We start from the raw sequence: 24192 nt of genomic DNA, 5'->3' as shown, positions 1-24192 counted from the left end.
GATGCTAGATAATGGGAAATGATATATTCGTCCCCTTTTCTTCCCCTGGCCACCCTCTTGTAGTGTAAAAAAGGGAAGTCATAAATACACTGGAGGGATGGCCCGAGGAAGAAAAGAGGGGAACATATCACTTCCTTGGATAATGTTCATTTGGTGGGCCTTCCACGTGGCACTGATTATTATTTGTTCATTTCCTTCAGGGCTTTGAGTAAGAATTTCATGGTAGATATGTGGGCCGAAGAGTATATTGTATGTCTGATAGCTGAGCTTTTCGGATCCTATTTTTGAATTTTGATCACGAATCGGACGGTCCATTTTCGAGTGATGCGGGTCTATCTGGGTATTATTGATGCTGCTCAAATCCGGCCACGAGTACGAAGGGCTAAAATGCGCTTGGTCACGCCTTCCAAAAGGCTCTGGGTATTATTGATGCTGCTCAAATCCAGCCAAGAGTACAATGGCAAGGAGGTTGGCTTGGCCTACAACTTGTGCTACAAAAGGTTAAGGCCCACCCAGAGTAAGAACTCCGAGGTAATCCTTCAACACTCAAGTCATACAGAGGAACCAGGATGAGAGCGAAACGTGGAGAAGAGAGAGAGTAGGTGAGAGTGATCATTAGGTGGGCCAAGTGGATTGCGTACATGGGGGTGGTGTTTGTGTACTATGCTATAATCATAACTGTGAGTGTTCTGGGGAGATTATCTTGGCCAGAAGCCTCCGACATGGAGTGGAGGGTTCCCTTTTATAGGTGGGGTTCTGTGTTCCTGAACATGATGTGACACTGACATGACATGGTGATAATCGCTGGAGAAGAGCCGACGCTGGCACGGCATGATAAATTAGGGGGTGATGGGTTCATGATATGGTGTTGACAAGTCACGGGTGCTGCCCCCAATTGTGGCTGGGAGATCTGGGATCTCGTACTCCGATTGAAAGATTCCTGGATCTTGTACTGTTTGTCTTCAATGATGGGGGCATTACGCTATCTTTAGGGGTGCAACTAGGGTGGGCTTAACCCGAACCCGATGGGTTCAACCCGGAAAAAAGTCGGATTGGGTTGAGTTCGGGTCGGGTTCGGGGTCGGGTCAGGTTCGGGTTGAGGGCTTGGGCAACCCGACCCGAGTGAACCCGACATTTTTAATATTTTTTAAGCTTAAAATCTCGGGTTGGGTCGAGTTGAACTCGGGTCGGTCGGGTTAAAAAAGGGTTCCTTAGGTCGAGTCGGGTTGGAACTCGGGTCGAGTCAGGTTCAGGTTGCTCACTTGCTCGGGTCGGGTTCGGGTTGGCCTCAACCCTACCCAACCCAACCCGAGTTGCACACCCTAGCTATCTCCCAGGCTAGTGGAGGTGAGCTGGTCAGATGCTAATATCAGGGAGGTGTACCAAGGGTTGTTTGCTTGTCGGAGGATAATCCTTACAAGGCGGTACTCATGCAGTGGCCTATGGTCCATGTGCCCTTCGTCCAGTCGGCCACTCGACTCCTCGTTCTGTCAAGATCAATGGCACTCGATGGTATGACTAGTCGAGTGGTTTCCTGCCTTTGCAGGAGTTGCCACGTGACGCCGTACAGTTGATAGTCCGATTTTACCCCAACACTTACGTTGTAAACAGTTAAGGCTTAGGGTTAGGCGAGGGAAGAGGTAAGAAACTCAGTAGAAAGAGAAGAATCATCATATATGGAGGATTTAAATGTTGAGAATGCCCCTCATAAATAGACAAAAATATGTAGGGTTTCTTTGTCATAGGCACCCTTCGTTCGAATCTAAGACTCTCCATTGGATTCTTTGGCTACGTCTTCTTAGTCATGATGTGAAATAATTTCAGACCTTAGGAAATGGATCCAATGGATATTAGTTGGATCCTATTGATGTGTCCAAATCTTGTTAATTAACTTTTGGACCGTTGGATCGATAAGACTGTCGTCTGGGTCCATTGACACTGCACATCGTTGTCATTATATGTAACTTCTATGCATATACCCATCCTGCCCTAAAATGGAAATCCTTCTCTAATTTTTTTCAAAATGCTGCTTTTGGGAAAACCGTTATTGTAACTTCACCATTTAGTTGTTGCATTTTTAAGCATAGCCATGTGACTCTCAACTCCTTATGAATATTTTCATTACATTTTATGTTGGATCGTATGGCCATCGGCTCCCGAACGGAGATTCGTGATGAAAGAGTCTTGACCATCGATCCATCTCATGATTAATCTCCTTCACTTATTGCACACACTACACTTGCATATACTTTTTATTTTATGTTTTTTTAAGGGCCCGTTTGGATGCCTAGAAGATTTTGATTTGGAATTCTCACATTTGCAGCCCTTTTTGCGTTGACATTTGGATCCCGATCAAATCCTTGAATTTCCAATTCCCGACCGACAGTGAAAAAAAATCAAAATTCCAAATAAGCTGTGGAAATAAGAAATTGGAAATCCACAGATCTGGCAGTTTCCTTCACCCTCTTGGCTCCTCAACCTTTCCCGTGCACCAGGAAGTACCCCCTTCCCTCTCTGTCTCCCTCAACATGAGCTGGCAGATCTATTCATTTTGTATTGAAAACTCAATTCCAAATCCTAATACAAAATCTGAGGTATCCAAATGGGCCCTAAAATTATCTTTTGACATTAGAACACTTTCAACATAACTTGATGGGTCGGCTTGATGTGTCATGTCCATTGGGGATTTTTGGTGAGGATGAGTCATGTCACATTACCTAATGGGGCGGCCTGATGTGGATGACTCATCTCCCTGTTAGACAAACATCACACTTAGTAAGAGGGTTAGCTCAAGTATGTATATGTGAACAATAGATTTGTTGGCATTAATGCGTGCCCTTATCACAAACGTCACGACCTAAAATATAAGGTCATGAGAGGGAATTGAGGATATGTTGTTGTTAGTCTATGTGCCCTAAGATGGAATTTCATCCAATAATAAAGGGTAGATTTGAAAGATAATAATTGATATTATCTTATTAATTATTAATTAATAATTAAAACAAATAGCTAACCTAGTTAGATTAGGAAACGAATTTCCTTAAAGATATGGGAGGAGTAGGAGAATTTTTAGGGATTTGATTTGAAAAACCAATTGGTTGGGCAAAGATACACACCCAACTTGGGCTTGCAAAAACATCAAATAATGGTTGGACATTATATTTTAAAAGTTTGAAAAGTTGCACACAAATTTTTGATAAATCTTATTTGAGATCTTCTAGGAATTCAAAATGGCAAAACAAATACAAAACTTAAAATATATATTAGCAGGGGTGGACGTTTGGTTTTTTCATAAGAAGATTTTTGTTTTTGGAAAACCTCCCAAAAAGTGAAAACGTTTCTGCACATCTCTCTCTCCATTACTTCTACTTCTTCACCATTAAAGCTCCATCTACAATTAAGATAATCCTATCAATTAGATCTGATTTAGATCAGATCCTTAAATAGAATAAGAGTTGTTCTATCCCTTTGTGTGAAGATCAAAGGATCCCATCGGATCAACTTGCGGCGTTCGCGAAGAAGGGTTCGTTCGTGACGATTCGGGGAGTAGATCAAGCAGACGATCTTCTTTGTGGTAATTTCTACAAATGTATGTTTTTTATCTGTTTATTTTATCACCAAAATATAATCTAGATCATAGAAATCATGTGCTAAGGGCAAAATTGAAGAATAATGTTATACGACCCTTCTAACAGTTGTTACATACAAACAACCTACACCATGAGAGCAAAATGATCAGATGTAGACTTGAAAATCCCAAACTCTTTGAGTGAATAGTAAGAATTGATTGGAAATCTTTAATCTTGATTCTCTCTGGATGTTCACTTTTGCAACATCATTGCATCCTCCGTTATGATTTTCTCTCTCCTTTCTATCTCTTAAAAATGTGTCATGTCCAAATCCAACCATTTTTTTTTTTTGTTGTTTTAATCCTACCCCTCATGTGTGGCCCCTCTTTTTAGGATTGGCCTACACATGACACATGTGACCCCTTTTTTGGGTTGGCCATTAGATGTGGATTTCTAATATCAAGGAGTTTTGACCCAGAGCAAATTCTGACACCATGTGAAACAACCAATTACTCCAAAGCTTAAGCCACTGGAGAAGACGTTGTTTAATCTTTTATACTTTAACATTTCTAAAGGTATATTCATGTACAATGATTTTTTTTTTCTTGACTTATTTATTTTAGTGTAGTACCTAAGCAGTTTGGAGAAGAACCGTCACTTCCTACTGCTTGTCAATGGTCCAAAAATTGTTTCGATTGAACAATCCTAAGCACTCGTTTGTTCTAAAAAGCAATGGCTAAAAGAGGCTCCTTTTTTAGTGCCTATTGGATATCAGTGATCTTCAAACCAGTGTGATCTTTTCACAATGGCCTATTCATCATGGGGCCTACCTAGTGAAGATTCATATTGAGGGTCATGCCACAACATCGTAGAAATGATTATTGTTGGAAATTCTACTCTGGAGATTGAAATAGTGAAGGAAGGAGATGCTTCAAGGCGCGATGTCGCTTTCCTTAAGACAATATTCGCCCCCACCAGTTGTGTGCAAAGGGGATCCGTGTATTGCCTCCAAGATACAATGAAGTCTTGTAGGATGATCCTACAAATATTTGATGACGCTTTGCATAAGCGGAATCAAACCCAAAACACCTTTTACAGAACTTCAAGCCCTTGAGAAAACCACCAAAATTGTTTCTGTAGAAAACAGTTTAAGTGTACTGTTTTATGAACAAAATATAAGAAAATAAGAGAATTAAAGTGAGGAATTGCTAGAGAGAGAATAAAGTACAACAATAACTGTTTTTCTATTTTTGAAAAGACAGATTTCTGCTCTTTTTAAAGAGCTTTAGATGTATATTCATCAAAGGGAAACATCCCTTCAAGACATCTCTTGAATTTGTTTGAATAATGTCCATTCAATCACAACTATTTGTGATTTAAGTGTTTTGGATCATCCACAAGGTGTCCCTTGTGTTTGAAAAACATCTATGACTGTTGGAAGCAAAAGACATGAAGAAAGGTTTGAAAACAAAAGTGAAAAGTCACGTCTTTTTTCTCACAACGGATACTTTTTTGAACATCTGCGGTCGACCGAGCTACCTGCGGCCGCCCACCGGCATGTTTCTGTCATTTTATTTTTTTCTCGATCCAAAGAACCGCGGTCGCCCACCCACACCTTTCTCGAAATTCTCAATGTTTTTAGGAACCAATCTGCAGTCGCCCGTGAAACCCCGGTCGACCGGCCCTGTCTTAAATTTGTTTTTATAATTAAAATATAACTTGATAAAATTACTTTAATTCTTTCAAAATCATTTTGCTATTTTGAAAATTCTCTAACAATCCCCCACTATTTTCAAAATGAAAGTATTTTTCTCATTAGGCTTGAAACTTTTATGCATAAATGAAGGTATCTTACGATTTGAACATTCACTTATTGATGACACATCAAAGTTAACCAGAATTGCATAGTAGACGTAACATTGAACTAGCTATTTTATTTGGCTAACCAGACACATCGTCACTGCAGACACCCCATTTTGACCGTACCCTAAACCCTTCATGATTTGAGTAAAAACCCATCTAATCAGGGTTTTAAAGCCTCAAAGTACACCCTAGGCTAGCTTAGGGTCCCAACTAGGTCCATCGAAAATTTCGTCAGAATCTGAGCAAAATTACCAATTAAAACGAGCGAAATAAGAAGTGCAATCTTATCTAAGCTTCACCCTAAAATTTCATGTATTTGAGGGAAGTCCAAGTCAACCTAAGTCTCTAAGTGCCCATGACCACATTTTTGAAAACTTTAGAATCTTAGGAATCTCCCTGCAAAATCTCAGAAATTTTTGCCAAGAAATTGAACTACACTTCGACTCCTTCGAAATGAAACTAATTTCAATGAATTACGAGTTGAATTGAGTGAGTTATGGTCTTTCAATCGGAGGTAAGTATGTAAACTGTAAGACCAAAGCGCGAGTCTAACTATTTCCATCATAACTCACAAAATACTTGGAGTCTTTCATCTCCGTTTCTTTCGTTTTAAACTACACTTCGACTCCTTCGAAATTGAACAAATTTTAATGAATTACGAGTGGAATTGAGTGAGTTATGGTCTTTCAATCGGAGGTAGGTATGTAAACTGCTAGACCAAAGCGCGAGTCAATCTATTTCGATCATAACTCTCAAAATACTTAGAGTTTTTCATCTCCGTTCTTCCGTATCAAACTACACTTCGACTCCTTCGAAATGGAACAAATTTTAATTAATTAGGAGTTGAATTGAGTGAGTTATGGTCTTTCAATCGGAGGTAGGTATGTAAACTGCTAGACCAAAGCGCGAGTCTAACTTTTTCCATCATAACTCCCAAAATACTTGGAGTTTTTCATCTCCGTTTCTTTAATTTTAAATTACACTTCGACTCCTTCGAAATGGAACAAATTTCAATGAATTACGAGTTGAATTGAGTGAGTTATGGCCAATCAATCGGACGTAGGTCAGTAAATTGCTAGACCAAAGCGCGAGTCTAACTATTTCCATCATAACTCTCAAAATACTTAGAGTTTTTCATCTCCGTTTCTTTCGTTTTAAACTACACTTTGACTCCGTCGAAGTGGAACAAATTTCAATGAATTACGAGTTGAATTGAGTGAGTTATGGTCAATCAATCGGAGGTAGGTCTGTAAACTGCTAGACCAAAGCGCGAGTCTAACTATTTTCATCATAACTCTCAAAATACTTGGAGTTTTTCATCTCCGTTTTTTCTGTTTTAAACTACACTTCGTTTCCTTCGAATTGGAACTAATTTCAATGAATTACGAGTTGAATTGAGTGAGTTATGGTCAATCAATCGGAGGTAGGTCAGTAAATTGCTAGACCAAAGCGCGAGTCTAACTATTTCCATCATAACTCTCAAAATACTTGGAGTTTTTCTTCTCCGTTTTTTTTGTTTTAAACTTCACTTCATTTCCTTCGAAATGGAACTAATTTCAATTAATTACGGGTTGAATTGAGTGAGTTATGGTCAATCAATCGGAGGTAGGTCAGTAAATTGCTAGACCAAAGCGCGAGTCTAACTATTTCCATCATAACTCTCAAAATACTTGGAGTTTTTCATCTCCGTTTCTTTCGTTATATACTACACTTCGTTTCCTTCGAAATGGAATAAATTTCAATGAATTACGAGTTGAATTGAGTGAGTTATGGTCAATCAATCGGAGGTATGTCTGTAAATTGCTAGACCAAAGTGCGAGTCTAACTATTTCCATCATAACTCTCAAAATACTTGGAGTTTTTCATCTCCGTTTCTTCCGTTTTAAACTACACTTCGTTTCCTTCGAAATAGAACAAATTTTAATGAATTACAAGTTGAATTGAGTGAGTCAACCAATCGGAGGTAGGTCAGTAAATTGCTACACTAATGCGCGAGTATAACTATTTCCATCATAACTCTCAAAATACTTGGAGTTTTTCATCTCTGTTTCATTCGTTTTAAAGTACACTTCGACTCTTTCGAAATGGAACAAATTTTAATGAATTACGAGTTAAATTGAGTGAGTTATAGTCTTTCAAACGGAGGTAGGTATGTAAACTGCTAGACTAAGCCGCGAGTCTAATATTTCCATCATAACTCTCAAAATACTTGAAGTTTTTCATCTCCGTTTCTTCTGTTTTAAACTACACTTCGACTCCTTCGAAATGGAAAAAATTTCAATGAATTACGAGTTGAATTGAGTGAGTTATGGTCTTTCAATCGGAGGTAGGTATGTAAACTGTTAGACCAAAGCGCGAGTCTAACTATTTCCATCAAAACTCACAAAATACTTGGAGTTTTCCATCTCCGTTTCTTTCGTTTTTAACTACACTTCGACTCTTTCGAAATGGAACAAATATTAATGAATTACGAGTGGAATTGAGTGAGTTATGGTCTTTCAATCGGAGGTAGGTATGTAAACTGCTAGACCAAAGCGCGAGTCAATCTATTTCGATCATAACTCTCAAAATACTTAAAGTTTTTCATCTCCGTTCTTCCGTATCAAACTACACTTCGACTCCTTCGAAATGGAACAAATTTTAATTAATTAGTAGTTGAATTGAGTGAGTTATGGTCTTTCAATCAGAGGTAGGTATGTAAACTGCTAGACCAAAGCGCGAGTCTAACTTTTTCCATCATAACTCTCAAAATACTTGGAGTTTTTCATCTCCGTTTCTTTAATTTTAAATTACACTTCGACTCCTTCGAAATGGAACAAATTTCAATGAATTACGAGTTGAATTGAGTGAGTTATGGCCAATCAATCGGACGTAGGTCAGTAAATTGCTAGACCAAAGCGCGAGTCTAACTATTTCCACCATAACTCTCAAAATACTTAGAGTTTTTCATCTCCGTTTCTTTCGTTTTAAACTACACTTCGACTCCGTCGAAGTGGAACAAATTTCAATGAATTACGAGTTGAATTGAGTGAGTTATGGTCAATCAATCGGAGGTAGGTATGTAAACTGCTATACCAAAGCGCGAGTCTAACTATTTTCATCATAACTCTCAAAATACTTGGAGTTTTTCATCTCCGTTTCTTCCATTTTAAACAAAACTTCAACTCCTTCGAAATGGAACAAATTTTAATGAATTACGAGTTGAATTGAGTGAGTTATGTTCTTTCAATCGGAGGTAGGTATATAAACTGCTAGACCAAAGCGCGAGTTAATCTATTTCGATCATAACTCTCAAAATACTTAGAGTTTTTCATCTCCGTTCTTCCGTATCAAACTACACTTCGACTCCTTCGAAATGGAACAAATTTTAATTAATTAGGAGTTGAATTGAGTGAGTTATGGTCTTTCAATCGGAGGTAGGTATGTAAACTGCTAGACCAAAGCGCGAGTCTAACTTTTTCCATCATAACTCTCAAAATACTTGGAGTTTTTCATCTCCGTTTCTTCAATTTTAAATTACACTTCGACTCCTTCGAAATGGAACAAATCTCAATGAATTACGAGTTGAATTGAGTGAGTTATGGTCAATCAATCAGAGGTAGGTCAGTAAATTGCTAGACCAAAGCGCGAGTCAAACTATTTCCATCATAACTCTCAAAATACTTAGAGGTTTTCATCTCCGTTTCTTCCGTTATAAACTATACTTCGTTTCCATCGAAATGAAACTAATTTCAAAGAATTACGAGTTGAATTTAGTGAGTTATGGTCAATCAATCGGAGGTAGGTCAGTAAATTGCTAGACCAAAGCGCGAGTCTAACTATTTGCATCATAACTCTCAAAATACTTGGATTTTTTCATCTCCGTTTTTTCCGTTTTAAACAACACTTCGTTTCCTTCGAAATAGAACTAATTTTAATGAATTACGAGTTGAATTGAGTGAGTTATGCTCAATCAATCGGAGGTAGGTCAGTAAATTGCTAGACCAAAGCGCGAGTCTAACTACTTCCATCATAACTCTCAAAATACTTGGAGTTTTTCATCTCCGTGTTTTCTGTTTTAAACTATACTTCGTTTCCTTCGAAATGGAACTAATTTCAATGAATTACGAGTTGAATTGAGTGAGTTATGTTCAATCAACCGGAGGTAGGTCAGTAAATTGCTAGACCAAAGCGCGAGTCTAACTATTTCCATCATAACTCTCAAAATACTTGGAGTTTTTCATCTCCGTTTCTCCCGTTATATACTATACTTCGTTTCCTTCGAAATGGAATAAATTTCAATGAATTACGAGTTCAATTGAGTGAGTTATGGTCAATCAATCGGAGGTATGTCTGTAAATTGCTAGACCAAAGCGCGAGTCTAACTATTTCCATCATAACTATCAAAATACTTGGAGTTTTTCATCTCCGTTTCTTCCGTTTTAAACTACTCTTCGTTTCCTTCGAAATAGAACAAATTTCAAGGAATTACGAGTTGAATTGAGTGAGTTATGGTCAATCAATCGGAGGTATGTCAGTAAATTTCTAGACCAATGCGCGAGTCTAACTATTTTCATCATAATTCTCAAAATACTTGAAGTTTTTCATCTTCGTTTTTTCTGTTTTAAACTTCACTTCGTTTCCTTGGAAATGGAACTAATTTGAATAAATTACGAGTTGAATTGAGTGAGTTATGGTCAATCAATCGGAGGTAGGTCAGTAAATTGCTAGACCAAAGCGCGAGTCTAACTATTTCCATCATAACTCTCAAAATACTTGGAGTTTATCATCTCTGTTTTTTCTGTTTTAAACTGCACTTCGTTTCCTTCGAAATGGAACTAATTTCAATGAATTACGAGTTGAATTTAGTGAGTTATGGTCAATCAATCGAAGGTAGGTCAGTAAATTGATAGACCAAAGCGCGAGTCTAACTTTTTCCATCATAACTCTAAAAACACTTGGAGTTTTTCATCTCCATTTTTTTCGTTTTAAACTTCATTTCATTTCCTTCGAAATGGAACTAATTTCAATTAATTACGTGTTGAATTGAGTGAGTTATGGTCAATCAATCGGAGGTAAGTCAGTAAATTGCTAGACCAAAGCGCGAGTCTAACTATTTCCATCATAACTGTCAAAATACTTAGAGTTTTTCATCTCCGTTTCTTCCGTTATAAACTACACTTCATTTCCATTGAAATGAAACTAATTTCAAAGAATTACGAGTTGAATTTAGTGAGTTATGGTCAATCAATCGGAGGTAGGTCAGTAAATTGCTAGACCAAAGCGCGAGTCTATTTCCATCATAACTCTCAAAATACTTGGAGTTTTTCATCTCCGTTTTATCCGTTTTAAACAGCACTTCGTTTCCTTCGAAATGGAACTAATATTAATGAATTACGAGTTGAATTGAGTGAGTTATGCTCAATCAATCGGAGGTAGGTCAGTAAATTGCTAGACCAAAGTGCGAGTCTAACTTCTTCCATCATAACTCTCAAAATACTTGGAGTTTTTCATCTCCGTTTTTTCTGTTTTAAACTACACTTCGTTTCCCTTGAAATGGAACTAATTTGAATGAATTACGAGTTGAATTGAGTGAGTTATGGTCAATCAATCGGAGGTAGGTCAGTAAATTGCTAGACCAAAGCGCGAGTCTAATTATTTCCATCATAACTCTCAAAATACTTAGAGTTTTTCATCTCCGTTTCTCCCGTTATATACTATACTTCGTTTCCTTCGAAATGGAATAAATTTTAATGAATTACGAGTTCAATTGAGTGAGTTATGGTCAATCAATCGGAGGTATGTTTGTAAATTGTTAGACCAAAGCGCGAGTCTAACTATTTCAATCATAACTCTCAAAATACTTGGAGTTTTTCATCTCCGTTTTTTCTGTTTTAAACTACACTTTGACTCCTTCGAAATGGAACAAATGTCATTGAATTACGTCTTGAATTGAGTGAGTTATGGTCATTCAATCGTAGGTATGTCTTTAAATTGCTAGACCAAAGCACGAGTCTAACTATTTCTATCATAATTCGCAAAATACTTGGAGTTTTTCATCTCCATTTTTTCTGTTTTAAACTACACTTCGTTTACTTCGAAATGGAACTAATTTCAATCAATTTCGGGTTGAATTGAGTGAGTTATGGTCAATCAATCGGAGGCAGTTCAGTAAATTGCTAGACCAAAGCGCGAGTCTAACTATTTCCATCATAACTCTCAAAATACTTCGAGTTTTTCAACTCCGTTTTTTTTGTTTTAAACTACACTTCGTTTCCTTCGAAATGGAACTAATTTCAATGAATTACGAGTTGAATTGAGTGAGTTATGGTCAATCAATCGGAGGTAGGTCAGTAAATTGCTAGACCAAAGCGCGAGTTTAACTATTTCCATCATAACTCTTAAAATACTTGGAGTTTATCATCTCTGTTTTTTCTGTTTTAAACTACACTTCGTTTCCTTCGAAATGGAACTAATTTCAATCAATTATGAGTTTAATTTAGTAAGTTATGGTCAATCAATCGCAGGTAGGTCAGTAAATTGCTAAACCAAAGCGCGAGTCTAACTATTTCCATCATAACTCTCAAAATACTTGGAGTTTTTCATCTCTGTTTTTTCCGTTTTAAACAGTACTTCGTTTCCTTCGAAATGGAACTAATTTTAATGAATTACGAGTTGAATTTAGTGAGTTATGGTCAATCAATCGGACGTAGGTCAGTAAATTGATAGACCAAAGCGCGAGTCTAATTATTTCCATCATAACTGTCAAAATACTTAGAGTTTTTCATCTCCGTTTCTCCCGTTATATACTATACTTCGTTTCCTTCGAAATGGAATAAATTTTAATGAATTACGAGTTCAATTGAGTGAGTTATGGTCAATCAATCGGAGGTATGTTTGTAAATTGTTAGACCAAAGCGCGAGTCTAACTATTTCCATCATAACTCTCAAAATACTTGGAGTTTATCATCTCTGTTTTTTCTGTTTTAAACTGCACTTCGTTTCCTTCGAAATTGAACTAATTTCAATGAATTACGAGTTGAATTTAGTGAGTTATGGTCAATCAATCGGAGGTAGGTCAGTAAATTGATAGACCAAAGCGCGAGTCTAACTTTTTCCATCATAACTCTAAAAACACTTGGAGTTTTTCATCTCCGTTTCTTCCGTTATAAACTACACTTCGTTTCCATGAAAATGAAACTAATTTCAAAGAATTACGAGTTGAATTTAGTGAGTTATCGTCAATCAATCGGAGGTAGGTCAGTAAATTGCTATACCAAAGCGCGAGTCTATTTCCATCATAACTCTCAAAATACTTGGAGTTTTTCATCTCCGTTTTTTCCGTTTTAAACAACACTTCGTTTCCTTCGAAATGGAACTAATTTTAATGAATTACGAGTTGAATTGAGTGAGTTATGCTCAATCAATCGGAGGTAGGTCAGTAAATTGCTAGACCAAAGCGCGAGTCTAACTTCTTCCATCATAACTCTCAAAATACTTGGAGTTTTTAATCTCCGTTTTTTCTGTTTTAAACTACACTTCGTTTTCCTCGAAATGGAACTAATTTAAAAGAATTACGAGTTGAATTGAGTGAGTTATGGTCAATCAATCGGAGGTAGGTCAGTAAATTGCTAGACCAAAGCGCGAGTCTAATTATTTCTATCATAATTCGCAAAATACTTGGAGTTTTTCATCTCCGTTTTTTCTGTTTTAAACTACACTTCGTTTCCTTCGAAATGGAACTAATTTTAATAAATTTCGGGTTGAATTGAGTGAGTTATGGTCAATCAATCGGAGGCAGTTCAGTAAATTGCTAGACCAAAGCGCGAGTCTAACTATTTCCATCATAACTCTCAAAATACTTCGAGTTTTTCATCTCCTTTTTTTCGTTTTAAACTACACTTCGTTTCCTTCGAAATGGAACTAATTTCAATGAATTACGAGTTGAATTGAGTGAGTTATGGTCAATCAATTGCAGGCAGTTCAGTAAATTGCTAGACCAAAGCGCGAGTCTAACTATTTCCCTCAGAACTCTTAAAATACTTAGAGTTTTTCATCTCCGTTTCTTCCGTTATAAACTACACTTCGTTTCCATCGAAATGAAACTAATTTCAAAGAATTACGAGTTGAATTTAGTGAGTTATGGTCAATCAATCGGAGGTAGGTCAGTAAATTGCTATACCAAAGCGCGAGTCTAACTATTTCCATCATAACTCTCAAAATACTTGGAGTTTTTCATCTCTGTTTTTTTCGTTTTAAACAGCACTTCGTTTCCTTCGAAATGAAACTAATTTTAATGAATTACGAGTTGAATTGAGTGAGTTATGCTCAATCAATCGGAGGTAGGTCAGTAAATTGCTAGACCAAACCTCGAGTCTAACTACTTCCATTATAACTCTCAAAATACTTGGAGTTTTTCATCTCCATTTTTTCTGTTTTAAACCACACTTCGTTTCCTTCGAAATGGAACTAATTTCAATGAATTACGAGTTTAATTGAGTGAGTTATGGTCAATCAATCGGAGGTAGGTCAGTAAATTGCTAGACCAAAGCGCGAGTCTAATTATTTCCATCATAACTCTCAAAATACTTAGAGTTTTTCATCTCCGTTTTTTCCGTTTTAAACAGCACTTCGTTTCCTTCGAAATGGAACTAATTTTAATGAATTACGAGTTGAATTGAGTGAGTTATGGTCAATTAATCGGAGGTAGGTCAGTAAATTGCTAGACCAAAGCGCGAGTCTAATTATTTCCATCATAACTCTCAAAATACTTAGAGTTTTTCATCTCCGTTTCTCCCGTTATATACTATACTTCGTTTCCCTCGAAATGGAATAAATTTTAATGAATTACGAGTTCAATTGAGTGAGTTATGGTCAATCAATCGGAGGTATGTTTGTAAATTGTTAGACCAAAGAGCGAGTCTAACTATTTCCATCATAACTCTCAAAATACTTGGAGTTTATCATCTCTGTTTTTTCTGTTTTAAACTGCACTTCGTTTCCTTCGAAATGGAACTAATTTCAATGAATTACGAGTTGAATTTAGTGAGTTATGGTCAATCAATCGGAGGTAGGTCAGTAAATTGATAGACCAAAGCGCGAGTCTAACTTTTTTCATCATAACTCTAAAAACACTTGGAGTTTTTCATCTCCATTTTTTTCGTTTTAAACTTCATTTCATTTCCTTCGAAATGGAACTAATTTCAATTAATTACGTGTTGAATTGAGTGAGTTATGGTCAATCAATCGGAGGTAGGTCAGTAAATTGCTAGACCAAAGCGCGAGTCTAACTATTTCCATCATAACTGTCAAAATACTTAGAGTTTTTCATCTCCGTTTCTTTTGTTATAAACTACACTTCGTTTCCATTGAAATGAAACTAATTTCAAAGAATTACGAGTTGAATTTAGTGAGTTATGGTCAATCAATCGGAGGTAGGTCAGTAAATTGCTATACCAAAGCGCGAGTCTATTTCCATCATAACTCTCAAAATACTTGGAGTTTTTCATCTCCGTTTTTTCCGTTTTAAATAGCACTTCGTTTCCTTCGAAATGGAACTAATTTTAATGAATTACGAGTTGAATTGAGTGAGCTATGCTCAATCAATCGGAGGTAGGTCAGTAAATTGCTAGACCAAAGCGCGAGTCTAACTTCTTCAATCATAACTCTCAAAATACTTGGAGTTTTTCATCTCCGTTTTTTCTGTTTTAAATTACACTTCGTTTCCCTTGAAATGGAACTAATTTGAATGAATTACGAGTTGAATTGAGTGAGTTATGGTCAATCAATCGGAGGTAGGTCAGTAAATTGCTACACCAAAGCGCGAGTCTAATTATTTCTATCATAATTCGCAAAATACTTGGAGTTTTTCATCTCCGTTTTTTCTGTTTTAAACTACACTTTGTTTCCTTCGAAATGGAACTAATTTCAATGAATTTCGGGTTGAATTGAGTGAGTTATGGTCAATCAATCGGAGGCAGTTCAGTAAATTGCTAGACCAAAGCGCGAGTCTAACTATTTCCATCATAACTCTCAAAATACTTCGAGTTTTTCATCTCCGTTTTTTTCGTTTTAAACTACACTTCATTTCCTTCGAAATGGAACTAATTTCAATGAATTACGAGTTGAATTGAGTGAGTTATGGTCAATCAATCGGAGGTAGGTCAGTAAATTGCTAGACCAAAGCGCGAGTCTAACTATTTCCATCATAACTGTCAAAATACTTAGAGTTTTTCATCTCCGTTTCTTCCGTTATAAACTACACATCGTTTCCATTGAAATGAAACTAATTTCAAAGAATTACGAGTTGAATTTAGTGAGTTATGGTCAATCAATCAGAGGTAGGTCAGTAAATTGCTAGACCAAAGCGCGAGTCTATTTCCATCATAACTCTCAAAATACTAGGAGTTTTTCATCTCCGTTTTTTCCGTTTTAAACAGCACTTCGTTTCCTTCGAAATGGAACTAATTTTAATGAATTACGAGTTGAATTGAGAGAGTTATGCTCAATCAATCGGAGGTAGGTCAGTAAATTGCTAGACCAAAGCGCGAGTCTAACTTCTTCCATCATAACTCTCAAAATACTTGGAGTTTTTCATCTCCGTTTTTTCTGTTTTAAACTACACTTCGTTTCCCTTGAAATGGAACTAATTTGAATGAATTACGAGTTGAATTGAGTGAGTTATGGTCAATCAATCGGAGGTAGGTCAGTAAATTGCTAGACCAAAGCGCGAGTCTAATTATTTCTATCATAATTCGCAAAATACTTGGAGTTTTTCATCTCCGTTTTTTCTGTTTTAAACTACACTTTGTTTCCTTCGAAATGGAACTAATTTCAATGAATTTCGGGTTGAATTGAGTGAGTTATGGTCAATCAATCGAAGGCAGTTCAGTAAATTGCTAGACCAAAGCGCGAGTCTAACTATTTTCATCATAACTCTCAAAATACTTCGAGTTTTTCATCTCCGTTTTTTTCGTTTTAAACTACACTTTGTTTCCTTCGAAATGGAACTAATTTCAATGAATTACGAGTTGAATTGAGTGAGTTATGGTCAATCAATTGGAGGCAGTTCAGTAAATTGCTAGAGCAAAGCGCGAGTCTAACTATTTCCATCATAACTCTCAAAATACTTAGAGTTTTTCATCTCCGTTTCTTCCGTTATAAACTACACTTCGTTTCCATCGAAATGAAACTAATTTCAAAGAATTACGAGTTGAATTTAGTGAGTTATGGTCAATCAATCGGAGGTAGGTCAGTAAATTGCTATACCAAAGCGCGAGTCTAACTATTTCCATCCTAACTCTCAAAATACTTGGAGTTTTTCATCTCTGTTTTTTCCGTTTTAAACAGCACTTCGTTTCCTTCGAAATGGAACTAATTTTAATGAATTACGAGTTGAATTGAGTGAGTTATGCTCAATCAATCGGAGGTAGGTCAGTAAATTGCTAGACCAAACCGCGAGTCTAACTACTTCCATCATAACTCTCAAAATACTTGGAGTTTTTCATCTCCGTTTTTTCTGTTTTAAACCACACTTCGTTTCCTTCGAAATGGAACTAATTTCAATGAATTACGAGTTGAATTGAGTGAGTTATGGTCAATCAATCGGAGGTAGGTCAGTAAATTTCTACACCAAAGCGCGAGTCTAATTATTTCCATCATAACTCTCAAAATACTTAGAGTTTTTCATCTCCGTTTTTTCCGTTTTAAACAGCACTTCGTTTCCTTCGAAATGAAACTAATTTTAATGAATTACGAGTTGAATTGAGAGAGTTATGCTCAATCAATCGGAGGTAGGTCAGTAAATTGCTAGACCAAAGCGCGAGTCTAACTTCTTCCATCATAACTCTCAAAATACTTGGAGTTTTTCATCTCCGTTTTTTTGTTTTAAACTACACTTCGTTTCCCTTGAAATGGAACTAATTTGAATGAATTACGAGTTGAATTGAGTGAGTTATGGTCATTCAATCGGAGGTAGGTCAGTAAATTGCTAGACCAAAGCGCGAGTCTAATTATTTCTATCATAATTCGCAAAATACTTGGAGTTTTTCATCTCCGTTTTTTCTGTTTTAAATTACACTTCGTTTCCTTCGAAATGGAACTAATTTCAATGAATTTCGGGTTGAATTGAGTGAGTTATGGTCAATCAATCGGAGGCAGTTCAGTAAATTGCTAGACCAAAGCGCGAGTCTAATTATTTCTATCATAATTCGCAAAATACTTGGAGTTTTTCATCTCCGTTTTTTCTGTTTTAAACTACACTTCATTTCCTTCGAAATGGAACTAATTTCAATGAATTTCGGGTTGAATTGAGTGAGTTATGGTCAATCAATCGGAGGCAGTTCAGTAAATTGCTAGACCAAAGCGCGAGTCTAACTATTTCCATCATAACTCTCAAAATACTTCGAGTTTTTCATCTCCGTTTTTTTCGTTTTAAACTACACTTCGTTTCCTTCGAAATGGAACTAATTTCAATGAATTACAAGTTGAATTGAGTGAGTTATGGTCAATCAATTGGAGGCAGTTCAGTAAATTGCTAGACCAAAGCGCGAGTCTAACTATTTCCATCATAACTCTCAAAATACTTAGAGTTTTTCATCTCCGTTTCTTCCGTTATAAACTACACTTCGTTTCCTTCGAAATCGAACTAATTTTAATGAATTACGAGTTGAATTGAGTGAGTTATGGTCAATCAATCGGAGGTAGGTCAGTAAATTGCTAGACCAAACCGCGAGTCTAACTACTTCCTTCATAACTCTCAAAATACTTGGAGTTTTTCATCTCCGTTTTTTCTGTTTTAAACCACACTTCGTTTCCTTCGAAATGGAACTAATTTCAATGAATTACGAGTTGAATTGAGTGAGTTATGGTCAATCAATCGGAGGTAGGTCAGTAAATTGCTAGACCAAAGCGCGAGTCTAATTATTTCCATCATAACTCTCAAAATACTTAGAGTTTTTCATCTCCGTTTTTTCCGTTTTAAACAGCACTTCGTTTCCTTCGAAATGGAACTAATTTTAATGAATTACGAGTTGAATTGAGTGAGTTATGGTCAATCAATCGGAGGTATGTTTGTAAATTGTTAGACCAAAGCGCGAGTCTAACTATTTCCATCATAACTCTCAAAATACTTGGAGTTTATCATCTCTGTTTTTTCTGTTTTAAACTGCACTTCGTTTCCTTCGAAATGGAACTAATTTCAATGAATTACGAGTTGAATTGAGTGAGTATTGGTCAATCAATTGGAGGCAGTTCAGTAAATTGCTAGAGCAAAGCGCGAGTCTAACTATTTCCATCATAACTCTCAAAATACTTAGAGTTTTTCATCTCCGTTTCTTCCGTTATAAACTACACTTCGTTTCCATCGAAATGAAACTAATTTCAAAGAATTACGAGTTGAATTTAGTGAGTTATGGTCAATCAATCGGAGGTAGGTCAGTAAATTGCTATACCAAAGCGCGAGTCTAACTATTTCCATCCTAACTCTCAAAATACTTGGAGTTTTTCATCTCTGTTTTTTCTGTTTTAAACCACACTTCGTTTCCTTCGAAATGGAACTAATTTCAATGAATTACGAGTTGAATTGAGTGAGTTATGGTCAATCAATCGGAGGTAGGTCAGTAAATTGCTAGACCAAAGCGCGAGTCTAATTATTTCCATCATAACTCTCAAAATACTTTGAGTTTTTCATCTCCGTTTTTTCCGTTTTAAACAGCACTTCGTTTCCTTCGAAATGGAACTAATTTTAATGAATTACGAGTTGAATTGAGTGAGTTATGCTCAATCAATCGGAGGTACGTCAGTAAATTGCTAGACCAAAGCGCGAGTCTAATTATTTCCATCATAACTCTCAAAATACTTTGAGTTTTTCATCTCCGTTTTTTCCGTTTTAAACAGCACTTCGTTTCCTTCGAAATGGAACTAATTTTAATGAATTACGAGTTGAATTGAGTGAGTTATGCTCAATCAATCGGAGGTACGTCAGTAAATTGCTAGACCAAAGCGCGAGTCTAACTTCTTCCATCATAACTCTCAAAATACTTGGAGTTTTTCATCTCCGTTTTTTCTGTTTTAAACTACACTTCGTTTCCCTTGAAATGGAACTAATTTGAATGAATTACGAGTTGAATTGAGTGAGTTATGGTCAATCAATCGGAGGTAGGTCAGTAAATTGCTAGAACAAAGCGTGAGTCTAATTATTTCTATCATAATTCGCAAAATACTTGGAGTTTTTCATCTCCGTTTCTTCCGTTATAAACTACACTTCGTTTCCATCGAAATGAAACTAATTTCAAAGAATTACGAGTTGAATTTAGTGAGTTATGGTCAATCAATCGGAGGTAGGTCAGAAAATTGCTATACCAAAGCGCGAGTCTCACTATTTCCTTCATAACTCTCAAAATACTTCGAGTTTTTCATCCCTGTTTTTTCCGTTTTAAACAGCACTTCGTTTCCTTCGAAATGGAACTAATTTTAATGAATTACGAGTTGAATTGAGTGAGTTATGCTCAATCAATCGGAGGTAGGTCAGTAAATTGCTAGACCAAACCGCGAGTCTAACTACTTCCATCATAACTCTCAAAATACTTGGAGTTTTTCATCTCCGTTTTTTCTGTTTTAAACCACACTTCGTTTCCTTCGAAATGGAACTAATTTCAATGAATTACGAGTTGAATTGAGTGAGTTATGGTCAATCAATCGGAGGTAGGTCAGTAAATTGCTAGACCAAAGCGCGAGTCTAATTATTTCCATCATAACTCTCAAAATACTTTGAGTTTTTCATCTCCGTTTTTTCCGTTTTAAACAGCACTTCGTTTCCTTCGAAATGGAACTAATTTTAATGAATTACGAGTTGAATTGAGTGAGTTATGCTCAATCAATCGGAGGTACGTCAGTAAATTGCTAGACCAAAGCGCGAGTCTAACTTCTTCCATCATAACTCTCAAAATACTTGGAGTTTTTCATCTCCGTTTTTTCTGTTTTAAACTACACTTCGTTTCCCTTGAAATGGAACTAATTTGAATGAATTACGAGTTGAATTGAGTGAGTTATGGTCAATCAATCGGAGGTAGGTCAGTAAATTGCTAGAACAAAGCGTGAGTCTAATTATTTCTATCATAATTCGCAAAATACTTGGAGTTTTTCATCTCCGTTTTTTATGTTTTAAACTACACTTCGTTTCCCTTGAAATGGAACTAATTTGAATGAATTACGAGTTGAATTGAGTGAGTTATGGTCATTCAATCGGAGGTAGGTCAGTAAATTGCTAGACCAAAGCGCGAGTCTAATTATTTCTATCATAATTCGCAAAATACTTGGAGTTTTTCATCTCCGTTTTTTCTGTTTTAAACTACAGTTCGTTTCCTTCAAAATGGAACTAATTTCAATGAATTTCGGGTTGAATTGAGTGAGTTATGGTCAATCAATCGGAGGCAGTTCAGTAAATTGCTAGACCAAAGCGCGAGTCTAACTATTTCCATCATAACTCTCAAAATACTTCGAGTTTTTCATTTCCGTTTTTTTCGTTTTAAACTACACTTCGTTTCCTTCGAAATGGAACTAATTTCAATGAATTACGAGTTGAATTGAGTGAGTTATGGTCAATCAATTGGAGGCAGTTCCGTAAATTGCTAGACCAAAGCGCGAGTCTAACTATTTCCATCATAACTCTCAAAATACTTAGAGTTTTTCATCTCCGTTTCTTCCGTTATAAACTACACTTCGTTTCCATCGAAATGAAACTAATTTTAAAGAATTACGAGTTGAATTTAGTGAGTTATGGTCAATCAATCGGAGGTAGGTCAGTAAATTGCTATACCAAAGCGCGAGTCTAATTATTTCAATCATAACTCTCAAAATACTTAAAGTTTTTCATCTCCGTTTTTTCCGTTTTAAACAGCACTTTGTTTCCTTCGAAATGGAACTAATTTTAATGAATTACGAGTTGAATTGAGTGAGTTATGGTCAATCAATCGGAGGTAGGTCAGTAAATTGCTAGACCAAAGCGCGAGTCTAACTATTTCCATCATAACTCTCAAAATACTTAGAGTTTTTCATCTCCGTTTCTCCCGTTATATACTATACTTCGTTTCCTTCGAAATGGAATAAATTTTAATGAATTACGAGTTCAATTGAGTGAGTTATGGTCAATCAATCGGAGGTATGTTTGTAAATTGTTAGACCAAAGCGCGAGTCTAACTATTTTCATCATAACTCTCAAAATACTTGGAGTTTATCATCTCTGTTTTTTCTGTTTTAAACTGCACTTCGTTTCCTTCGAAATGGAACTAATTTCAATGAATTACGAGTTGAATTTAGTGAGTTATGGTCAATCAATCGGAGGTAGGTCAGTAAATTAATAGACCAAAGCGCGAGTCTAACTTTTTCCATCATAACTCTAAAAACACTTGGAGTTTTTCATCTCCATTTTTTTCGTTTTAAACTTCATTTCATTTCCTTCGAAATGGAACTAATTTCAATTAATTACGTGTTGAATTGAGTGAGTTATGGTCAATCAATCGGAGGTAGGTCAGTAAATTGCTAGACCAAAGCGCGAGTCTAACTTCTTCCATCATAACTCTCAAAATACTTGGAGTTTTTCATCTCCGTTTTTTCTGTTTTAAACTACACTTCGTTTCCCTTGAAATGGAACTAATTTGAATGAATTACGAGTTGAATTGAGTGAGTTATGGTCAATCAATCGGAGGTAGGTCAGTGAATTGCTAGACCAAAGCGCGAGTCTAATTATTTCTATCATAATTCGCAAAATACTTGGAGTTTTTCATCTCCGTTTTTTCTGTTTTAAACTACACTTCGTTTCCTTCGAAATGGAACTAATTTCAATGAATTTCGGGTTGAATAGAGTGAGTTATGGTCAATCAATCGGAGGCAGTTCAGTAAATTGCTAGACCAAAGCGCGAGTCTAACTATTTCCATCATAACTCTCAAAATACTTCGAGTTTTTCATCTCCGTTTTTTTCGTTTTAAACTACACTTCGTTTCCTTCGAAATGGAACAAATTTCAATGAATTACGAGTTGAATTGAGTGAGTTATGGTCAATCAATTGGAGGCAGTTCAGTAAATTGCTAGACCAAAGCGCGAGTCTAACTATTTCCATCATAACTCTCAAAATACTTAGAGTTTCCATCTCCGTTTCTTCCGTTATAAACTACACTTCGTTTCCTTCGAAATGGAACTAATTTTAATGAATTACGAGTTGAATTGAGTGAGTTATGCTCAATCAATCGGAGGTAGGTCAGTAAATTGCTAAACCAAACCGCGAGTCTAACTACTTCCATCATAACTCTCAAAATACTTGGAGTTTTTCATCTCCGTTTTTTCTGTTTTAAACCATACTTCGTTTTCCTTCAAAATGGAACTAATTTCAATGAATTACGAGTTGAATTGAGTGAGTTATGGTCAATCAATCGGAGGTAGGTCAGTAAATTGCTAGACCAAAGCGCGAGTCTAATTATTTCCATCATAACTCTCAAAATACTTAAAGTTTTTCATCTCCGTTTTTTCCGTTTTAAACAGCACTTCGTTTCCTTCGAAATGGAACTAATTTTAATGAATTACGAGTTGAATTGAGTGAGTTATGGTCAATCAATCGGAGGTAGGTCAGTAAATTGCTAGACCAAAGCGCGAGTCTAACTATTTCCATCATAACTCTCAAAATACTTAGAGTTTTTCATCTCCGTTTCTCCCGTTATATACTATACTTCGTTTCCTTCGAAATGGAATAAATTTTAATGAATTACGAGTTCAATTGAGTGAGTTATGGTCAATCAATCGGAGGTATGTTTGTAAATTGTTAGACCAAAGCGCGAGTCTAACTATTTTCATCATAACTCTCAAAATACTTGGAGTTTATCATCTCTGTTTTTTCTATTTTAAACTGCACTTCGTTTCCTTCGAAATGGAACTAATTTCAATGAATTACGAGTTGAATTTAGTGAGTTATGGTCAATCAATCGGAGGTAGGTCAGTAAATTAATTGACCAAAGCGCGAGTCTAACTTTTTCCATCATAACTCTAAAAACACTTGGAGTTTTTCATCTCCATTTTTTTCGTTTTAAACTTCATTTCATTTCCTTCGAAATGGAACTAATTTCAATTAATTACGTGTTGAATTGAGTGAGTTATGGTCAATCAATCGGAGGTAGGTCAGTAAATTGCTAGGCCAAAGCGCGAGTCTAACTTCTTCCATCATAACTCTCAAAATACTTGGAGTTTTTCATCTCCGTTTTTTCTGTTTTAAACTACACTTCGTTTCCCTTGAAATGGAACTAATTTGAATGAATTACGAGTTGAATTGAGTGAGTTATGGTCAATCAATCGGAGGTAGGTCAGTAAATTGCTAGACCAAAGCGCGAGTCTAATTATTTCTATCATAATTCGCAAAATACTTGGAGTTTTTCATCTCCGTTTTTTCTGTTTTAAACTACACTTCGTTTCCTTCAAAATGGAACTAATTTCAATGAATTTCGGGTTGAATTGAGTGAGTTATGGTCAATCAATCGGAGGCAGTTCAGTAAATTGCTAGACCAAAGCGCGAGTCTAACTATTTCCATCATAACTCTCAAAATACTTCGAGTTTTTCATCTCCGTTTTTTTCGTTTTAAACTGCACTTCGTTTCCTTCGAAATGGAACTAATTTCAATGAATTACGAGTTGAATTGAGTGAGTTATGGTCAATCAATTGGAGGCAGTTCAGTAAATTGCTAGAGCAAAGCGCGAGTCTAACTATTTCCATCATAACTCTCAAAATACTTAGAGTTT

Source organism: Tasmannia lanceolata, unplaced genomic scaffold (assembly GCF_043159265.1).
Source record: "Tasmannia lanceolata isolate RefF3 unplaced genomic scaffold, GAP_Taslan_0.1 ptg000001l, whole genome shotgun sequence".
In the NCBI taxonomy this organism is placed as follows: Eukaryota; Viridiplantae; Streptophyta; class Magnoliopsida; order Canellales; family Winteraceae; genus Tasmannia; species Tasmannia lanceolata.
The sequence above is the reverse complement of the archived record's forward strand: the minus strand, read 5'-3'. Positions refer to the sequence as shown.